We start from the raw sequence: 10382 nt of genomic DNA, 5'->3' as shown, positions 1-10382 counted from the left end.
TTGGAGAAACTTAACTGGGTTCAAAGTCACCAAGCGGTTTGGATATGATAATCACCCCAGTATAATCATAAATCAACATCATTTAAGGGCTATGCTGACTAAACAGAGTTTTGACCGCAAACGTAAACTCAAACGACGGCGCAAATACTTGACCCAAACATTTTGGTGCATATAAGAAATTTATAAAAAGCCAATGAGTGTTTTCAGGTGAACTCCATAGAAAAGTCTGTAGAAACCCGTCCCTCCTCAGATCAGCAGTTCATTTTTAAGGCAAATCCAGATAAAACTAGGAGTGAAGGTACCATGAGCGGCATTAAAACAAGATTTCCAGATTCTACTGCCATGTGGCCTTCCTCATCCTAGTTGGCTTTATGATGAGTTTTTGCGGCTATGGGCAATTGAGAAGGTGTGAGACCGGAGGAGGAGAGTTCTTGGCCATGGAGATGGCCCATCATGGATTATTTATTGGATAGAGGGGTCTGTATGTCAGAAATCAAGAGTTTAAAGTTGATCCTTGATAGAATGCGATACCTGTGAGGGGTTTTACAAGATTGAGATCTGGGGAGGAGGGTTTTCGATGAGGAAGGACGCCTGTAAGGTTTCACTAGTCCACTAGCGGTCACCGTTTTCTCCATTTTCTATAAATGTAGCAGCCGGAGAGTGTCTTCATTTCTTTCGGCCTTTTGTTACCATACAGGTAGTCTTCTAATGTCACGCCCTGCCTCTTGTCTGTTGCTAATCCCCTCATTATCCCAATACCTTAAATAAACAAATCATCCTCTTGACCACCAGACGTGAGCGGTAGAGACGGCATGCCGGGGGCCTTAAAAGTGCATTAACACCTACACCTTAATTAGGAGAAAGAAGATTTGATTGTTACATTCATTGAGCAACAATAGAATATAGTTAAAGCTGTTTCGAATAATGGAACCCATGTTTTAAACCTTTCACTGCCGGAGAGATCCCGAAGTACGTATTAAATAGCCCGGTTTGGTAGGGCAAATACATTTTATCAGACTAACAATGTTAAAGCACTCGGCTGACATGACTTTTTTTACAGAAACTTATAAGATTTGTGTTTAAGGACATATATGATTTTACACGGTTATAAGGACTAATGCGATTGGCCAATAACGAATCTTCGGATTTGGAGGTATATATTTCGTATCTTACTCTTGTCACTCAAATATAACTCAAAGACGTCCACTATATTCTCCAAGACCAAAACTCCATAGCATTACAATCATTAAGGCGACTAATAATTCTTCTATTAACCCCTTAATGAGAAAGCCCATACATGTACGGGCTCAAAATGTATTGCTTTCAATGGGTTTAGGGACCGTCCATTGTCCTTAAGGGGTTAAATTGTGATGGCCCGGTTTATCCTGTGCTAGTTTGTGGAGTCAAATTTAGGGTTGGGAGATATAAGATGAACTCTTTCAATCTTACCAAGGTCAGAAAGGAGCACACTATTTCCTACATTATTTCATTTAATAAATTGTATAATTTCCACCTTTATTTCATTTATTTTTTTTACCTTTTTTTTTTTCATTTTATTTTAACATCCACAATACATCAAGTTATTCATACCCTCATGAATAATATAATAAATAAAATGTATATAATATATATTATATCCAATTTCACGTAACTTAGCCGCGGGAGCTTACAATCTAAGACAAGTCATGCTATCTACTGAACACCCATACAAAGTATTGGAATATTTCCATCAAAACCTTTTCTTCCAATACTGAATATTCCGTAAAACATAATTCTGCATAAAAAGCTAAGCTAGGAGAAAGGATTTTTCAAAGAGGCACATGGGAACGATTTTGATGTCACAATTATAGCAGAATAATCTTTATAGAAGAACAAAGATTCTTCTTTCATCTAACATTTCTATATTCTTACACTGCGCCGTGAACCGAATGGTGATTATCCATGTCCAGTGACAATGCCGAAGGACGTGGGAACACATTGCTTTGCCGTGCTGTCCCCTGTGGCATTGAAGAGGTTAATAGGATTAACCACACAGTATTACCGGGTTTTTTTTTAGTAAAAAACACAATTCTTTACTCACTGCAGTCTTAGGGAAATGTCATGATATCAACAGCATAGGATGTGTAAATGTGGACATTTATATAATTAGCATAGATTATATATTTGACCCAAGTATATATATATATATATATATATATATATATACCGTATATATATACACAAGGTGTATAAGATCACTGAACTGAGAATTGGTAGCACACATGGATTATAACAGCTAAATGCTCGTAATATAATGGTTTTCTGGACTTTTTTGGGCTTATTCACTACAATAAGTTTAAGAGTGCAAGCTCTGGGAACTAGGATTTGTGGGTACAGAGAGTGGGACGCCTTACAATAAACACACCAGGACTTTTTAATGTAATTTATGTAGGGATTTTTTCTTCACTACTTGACATCACGAAGATATTTTTTTAAGCTTTGTATTGAGTTGAGTATGGGGCGCGCTCGCTCAGTGGCGCACCGGGCATTTACAGCATAGATTCACGTTACCAAGTCGTCGTTGCCAAAAACTCATTGATTGGAAGGTGGACTCAACATGCCCCAAAAAATACCAGCGAGAAGGAAGAACGGAGGGAAATAAATAATATTTCTGACCTCTTAACACTTTCCAGGTGTTAAAAAAACAACATTTATCACCTTTTGGATGATAGGAATTGTAGTTCAATAACAGACTCTTTGTCTATAACCCCGCCGAAATAATGGCTTATTCCAATGTCTCGTGATGCCAGTAATCAGACAGCACGCTACCACTTGTCTACGACACCAAAGGATTGTGGGTGCGAGGAGTCCCCGCAAAGTATTACTTTTTTTTTTTTTTCCGGTAACGTAACTCATTAAATGCTTCGCCCCATAATCATCACGACCCTGGCTTAGCCCTCAATTTGCTCGCAGACAGCCTTATGGTTTTTCAGACAGATTTGTTTATCATCTGGAGTCTTTTGTTGCCTCAAAGGCCTACTGCTGTTTTGGTCTCAGTACAAGCCCCCAATTAGAGCCACGGTGGAGCCATTTGCAAATAGGATCGGAAGCCCGTGCGAGCCAACCCAGGAGAGACGGGTCTATCTAAATACAATTACCACATCACTGAGAATATGTAAAACGGCGTGAGACTTAAACAAACAGACAACTCCTCCAAATAAGACCTGATAAATACTTAGCCCAACACCCTTTGTACAGGTTTAACATTGTAAAGCCTTATTGTCTAATGGGATGTTTACCAGCCCCGGTGTTTCTATGCGTGTCGAAATCGGTTGGGTTAATTATACATAGTAAACTTAGAATCTCTAGGACAACAGAACATACAATTCAAACGATTAAAACACACCATGACCAGAGAATGAGGCAAGTGCGATTTCTCTACTGCGTCCTGATAATTTCTTCATTCCCTCGCTCAGTGTCGGAAAATGGGGCGTATGAACTAAGAGGTAGAAGTTGGATGGAGTAGACTTGTAGGCTCCGTACGGTCAAGTTTTCTTCTAATATTAAAGTCGTTCTCTAACCTAAAAATCTCTGAATTCATTCATTTAGCATAAAATTGATCGATATGTTGCATTGACATTTTCCTTTTTTCAGATAAAATTGTGATATGTTTTATTCTTCCTGCCATAATTGCTACGGGCAATCGGCAAAGAGGAATACGATCAGTGGCGTCGCTACAGGGGGGCAAGGGGGGGCAATTGCCCCCCCTAGGTTATTCCTTGCCCCCCCTGTTGCCCCCCCGCCGAATTTGTAACCCCTTGACTGCTAACGACGGCATGGTGCCGTCGCTAGCAGTCCCAGTCAGGTGCTAACGACGGCACCATGCCGTCACTAGCACTACCTTACCTTGATGGAGGTCTGTGGACCTCCATCACCACCTACCCCGGTGATCTGCCCCTCAAACTGAAGGGCATCACCGGAGCCACCCGATCGGCCCGGTGACGTCTCGCGCAATGACGCGATGACGTCACCGCGCAACTTTATTAACAACTGACAATTGTCAGTTAAAGAGGTATGGGGGCATGCTGCTTAGATGCCTGTATCTCAGGCATCTAAGCAGCTACATACCCCCAACATATACCATTGGAAAGGTAATCGCCTCGCCTTTCCAACGGTATATAGATTGTAAAAAAATAATAAAAAATATTAAGTTAAAAAAATAAAAATGTAAAAAAAATGATTTGGGGGTCTCTAAAGGCAGATAAAAAAGATCAAAATTGCCTAGAGACCCCCAAATTAAATTATTTAAACAAAGTAGTTTAACTTTAAAAAAAAATAAATAAAAAAAAGTTTAAGTATTCTAGCTAAATGATCACTGTGGTAGCCAATGTTACCACAGCGATCATATAGCTATAAAAAGTCACATTCCCTTTTTAAAAATGGCCGATACTAATTTTTAATCCTATGATCCCTTTGATCATGGGGTTAAATTTAGCCAACGGTAGAGGGAGGCAATTTTTGAAATCCTGATGAACTGCAAATATTATTAAAAATCAGCCATTTAGCCTGTGCGGTACGTGAGTAACCATCTCATCCCTGGAGCGCCTTGCATTTTTACTGCAAAACTTATTTTTGCTGTAAAAGTGATTTTTTTTCTCCCTTTACCATCATTTCTTTGGGATTGTAAGGGGAAAGAATGGTGTGTGCGTCTGTGAGTGAATGTATTTAAAGTATGGTGTGTGCTTCTGCGAGTGAATGGAGATATGAAAGGCGTGTGAATGGTCAGTAATTAGCGTTGAAGCCTTGACGTGGCATTACTGCTCATGTAGGAAGTTAAATTATGGCACAAAAAGTACACATTTGCAAAAACGACATCCCTTGGCGCATCAAATGAGGGGCTGCATGTGTTTCTAGTACAAACCTGGAGTGCGCAAGACACAAATGAACATGTCACTATGGATAGAAAAAACATATTTTCTAGCCAAAGCGACATATTCCACCATTATTTGTGCACTCAACTTTTGTCCTAGAAATACATGTAGCCCCTCATTTGAAGCTCCAAGGGGTGTAGTTTCTTAAAATGGATGAATTGTCTGAATGAGGGAGAGCATGAGTTAATATGTGGATGAATTGTCTGAATGAGGGAGAGCATGAGTTAATATGTGGATGAATTGTCTGAATGAGGAAGAGCATGCGTTAATATGTGGATGATTTGTCTGAATGAGGGAGAGCATGAGTTAATGTGATTGTGCGTATCATAGATGTATAATTGTGGAAGGGCAAAGATGGCACTAGCAGGATGTTTGAGCCTTGGGGACCAAGATGGCACAGGCAGGGTGTATATGGGACAAAGATGGCAAATCGTATGTGTGTTATCTGGGTGTGCAACCTGTGATCTATCCCTGTAATTTAGGGGGTTTTAAATATACCATTAATGCCGTGTTTTTATGTGAATTCCAATTGATCTATACCTGCAAAGCTGGGTTTCTGTGTTATTCTGTAGATCCATATCTGCTATGCTATGTTTCCATACATTATTTATATATACCTGCAAATACAGGGTTTGTATGTCTTGTTCAGTTGATTAATACCTGCAATGCTGTTTCCATGTATTTATTTGATCTATACCTGCAATGCTACGTTTCATATATTATTATTGTATACCTGCAAATACAGGATTTGTATGTCTGATTCTGTTTATTTGATATATACCTTCAGTGCTGAGATCACAAGTGAATTTCAATTGATCTATACATACAAAGCTGGGTTTGTGTGTTAATGTGTTGATCTATACCTGCTATCAGCAGCAGGGTCTAATATTTATATATATATCGGCAGCAGGGACTAATATTAATATATATATATCGGCAACTGGGGCTAATATTAATATATTTGGGCAGCAGGGGCTAATATATATATATATCAGCAGCAGGATCTAATATTAGGCCCTTAAATCATTTAGTGCAAAAGTTAAGGTATTGTGTTGTTTAAAGGATTTCAATGATTAGTCTTACTAAATTGTGGCTTCAGGCTTCCCATGTTGAATGATCAAGTATTGTATTGTCCAATAACAAAAGTATAATTCCATAGCATATTACTTTTGGCAATATATATGTGTGTTTTTTCAGTGGTATGATTTAATGGTGGAAATTATTAATGCCCCCCCCAGTTTGACTGTGGTATCTTGTGTGCCCCCCCTATAAATTGGTTCTAGAGTCGCCACTGAATACGATGCCAATAAATGATATTGAAATAGGATTTTTAAATGATTTACACTAAATATGAACATTTTACAGCCATGGACATAATTTCACAACTTATGTCCCTTTAATTACTAAACTTCTTTTTGCAATAAAAAAAACTGCCTTTTTTGAGAAAAAGAAAAGCATTCTAAAAAACGTATTTCATATACGATCAAAAAAAAATGGTGAATTTGTGTTTTTCCCAAGTATCTATGTTTTATAAAAAAAAAAATACAGTATACCTCTATGTATGTACAATTAATGCGTTTAATACGATATTTGAGTATTTTGCTCATAATTATATGCTGTGAACGTCCACATATCTTACAGGTGGCAGTGAAATGGCTTTGTGGGGTAGACCTAACCCCGTTAGTTGGGTTTGGCGATACAGTTAGGCAGGGCTGCCGGCCGACAATTGATTATATTCCTTTTGGCAAAGCTCGTTTCCATCATCTAGGCCGCGTCTCTTCTGGGTATTTCAGAAGGGAGCTCACTTTGTTAGCTTTACAGCTGGATGAAGCTGTTTTTTTTTTTTTCAAGTGCAGCCTTCTTTTCTTACCCGCGGATAAAGAAGCCGCAGTCTCCTTTTCCAGCCTATTCTGGGCATACAATAGAGAGAGAGGGATCAGGGCCAGTGTTACAAGTGTGAAGCCTCTATACATCAGGCGGAACAATGGAACTTAGAAGCGTCTGGCTCCTGGAGAAGCCTGTGCTTTGGGGAGGGGAACAGAAAATGCTTATTGTCCTAATGAAACCCTCCCCGGAGCAGACATGGCTTCTTTTATTCAGCTTCCTAAATAGAAACAGAGTATCCGGCCTTCCCCTCCATTAAACAAACATGCCACCAGCTACCCTCCATTAAACAAACATGTCACTCGCTGGGATGATATTGGGCGCAACAATAGAAGTTGCTGGATACAAATTTGGCAAAAAGAATACCCACTTGATAGTACGAAACGCACATGGCGACGGAAATAAAGCGGTTCCCCCGTATTCATTGGGCTTATAGGAGATGTCTTTGAAGAACGAATGGAATATGGTCGCCATGTTTGTCTCTTGTTGATGTGCCAGACTTTGTTCCAGGTTGATATTGCATCGAATTGTCATCCATTCGCAATAGCTGGTACTTCTGCCCAGGCAACATTTGCAGGGTTTCCTAGTCTCGGCAGAGCAGGGACAGTCGACAGGTAGTTGTCCAGGTGTTGTGCGACTACAGGTCCCGTGACGCTCCCATCATGGTCTACCAAAAACATACATGTTCCTGCAAAGGGTTGATAATTGGTTCATGGTTCATAACCACCATCTACAGTATATGGACCCTACAGCAATAAACGTTGCACGATAGAGATAAGTAAACATCATGAACTGACCCTCTAGTTCCCAGAGCTTGCACTCTTATTGTCAGACTATTTTTAATATTAAGACTGTGGTTACTTCTGATTCATCTGCATGCCACATTCCTTCTTCTCGAGTATGTCTAGCGTCTCACCACCCCGTGTTTATGACCTGGAGGTGTTTAGCTCTGCTGTTAATTAATTGCGGCTTGTAACGGGACACAGTGAAAATATTTGCTAATATATTTTGTTATATGTATATAGCCCCCGGGCTCCGCGCTGGCAAAATTACAGTATATAAACATTGGCTTCGCGAATGACATGACACTGGCAGAGGCACAAAGCTGCTATGGTCCAGTCAGATGAGGCTGTGAAAATTATTTTGACAATTCTTTCCCCTTTTTTGCATTTTATTGCCATCCAGCACAAAGATAACAGTGTGTGGAAGAGAATGTGTGTCAGTGTGCCACGGCCAGAGATCGTTAGGGGAAAATTAGAGCAATCAATGATTGTGTAAACCGTTTTCCTCATTCCAGATGGAATCACGTTTTGGAGAACATTTCCAAAATGTGTGACTTTGCTCGATCTGACCCGGTTCCAGATCACAGCCGGAACTCGGGAACCTGACCACTGATAAACCTTCTATGTCGTACGGAATGGAAATTCTGCGCTTTTTTAGCTATAAGATGTCGTTTTTCCATTTCTTATTATTTTATAGTGGCATACGAGACATCAAAGCAAATTCCTTGCAGACTCCCAAACATGTGATAACATAAGTGGAACAATTATTGCAAATGTTCTGAGGGTTGTAGAACTCTCAATTTCGGAGTCCCGTGTGCCAAGATACCCTTAGGGACGTGTCAAGCTAAGAAAACGAATTTATTTATTATATACTAGCAAAGCCAACGTCTTAGCTGGAGCTGGTGGTTGGTACATTTGTGCCGACATAAAGAGGTCTACAAGTACCAAATATCCTACGTTAGATACATTGAAGAGGCTGTGTGTAGTCTGTGATATGCCTGGGTTGTTTCCCATTGATTGCTCAGTGTTCCAATTTGGAACGTTGCTAATCCTGACTCTTATTAACATATATTATGAAGACTCTTTATCCCCAGCTATCTTGGGAGATGTAACTTCACAGAGTTGTCAAGATATTCAGAGAAATATAAGATCACCGAAGGTCAACTTGAACGGAAAGCTGACAATGCCCAAGAAATGTCATCTTGGGATACTTATGTATCCATTTTCTGGGCTATTTTAGGAGAACTTACCTGGTTCCGTACCCTTTGTGAAACCTGGTTAAGCTCATCAGCCCAGGGCAATTGTTCTCCAACTCAACTTATTCCTAAATCCAGCTTCTAAATTGAATCTCCTTTGAAGGCAACGAGGACTTCACCCTGGACAACTCAAAGAAGCTCAGAGATTTCTTCTTATTACTTATTGTTGTATGTATAGCTCCATCTTATTCCTCAGCACTGTACAACGGGTAAAAGGGAGATAAGTAATACAAATTGCAGGTGAGGAGGACCCTGCTCAAAGGAGCTTGCAATCTAGAGGGATCAGTCAATACAAGTCGGAAATGCAGTATTTTAATATCCTTTAAACTGCTGAATGGTTTTAACACATTTCAATACAGGCTATATGTGGACCTCGATCTCTACTTAATAAAAGAATATATCTATTTACAAGACAGGGTCACTTTAAGACATTGTTATATGGGTAGTTCTTATCACAGAGAGTTCGAAGCCTATTTTTTCCCTTTAGCACACAGTGTTAATGCACCTTTATAGACTTCATCCTAACAGGGCCCTTTTGTCCGCCTGTGGAATAAAATTTGGTTGTATGGGCGCGTAAGAAAATGGTAGGTTTACATACAGTAAAACTGCATTATAAAATCCATTAGCGACTTGTGTTAAGGGTTTTACAGTTCAAACCGACGGCATTCCTAAGATTTTTGCATAACTGCCAAGAAAGAAAAATAAAATGCCCTTTCTAATTCTGCCTCTAAGAATAGTCCCACTTCTCTGTGATTTAAACTAACAATGCGGAGGAACAATATGAATGCGGGAGTTCATGGCTGGGTCGAACATTTCAGTCTGCCTATAACAGCGATCCGCGTATATCTTTATAAACCCCCCCGAGCTGCGCTTAGGACCGTAAAGCCGAAATCGCCCGCATTACCAACGATCTGCTTTTAAATACGTCGCGGTGTGCAATAGACGGTCGATAAAAGAGAACTATTTTTTGGGGGGGGTGCACCAATCGTGGTGCAGTCGCCATAGCAACTGGTGTATTTAGGGGGGGCATCTTACTCATTTTCCTTGCAAATTCACTATTAACCTGGTTTCCGGAGGGGGGCAGCCACCCATAAAATAAGGAGCCCAGATTTATCTTTAATAAAGGATGCATAAAAAAAAAGGGACCGGGTACCCCCTTTCCCCATCAGATTGAACCTTAAATATTCATATAATTCCATAAGAACCAATCTGTTGTTGGATTCCATAGACACGCTACTGACTGGGGAGCGATACAACCATTTGCGTTATCATCTCAAACATTATTTTAAGTTCTGATGAATACTTTTGTCGTTTTTTGTCGTGTTTGTTACCGAAAGTTTTTGCGGGTTTCGGAAAACATAAACAAACATTAGCCTTACAGAAAAAAAAAAATGAATGACCTTTTAAAATGTGCTTCAAATAAACAGAGTTCCGAAGAACTCATCTTTACCCCCAGTCTTTGCTCTCGGTGTTTATCTGACAGGTTGGAACGGAGAACGCACAACGTTCCAATTTAGAACACTGATACAAAACTCTCGTGAGGCTGATAT

This window comes from Spea bombifrons, chromosome 6, assembly GCF_027358695.1.
Source record: "Spea bombifrons isolate aSpeBom1 chromosome 6, aSpeBom1.2.pri, whole genome shotgun sequence".
Lineage (NCBI taxonomy): Eukaryota > Metazoa > Chordata > Amphibia > Anura > Pelobatidae > Spea > Spea bombifrons.
This window is presented reverse-complemented; position numbering follows the sequence as displayed.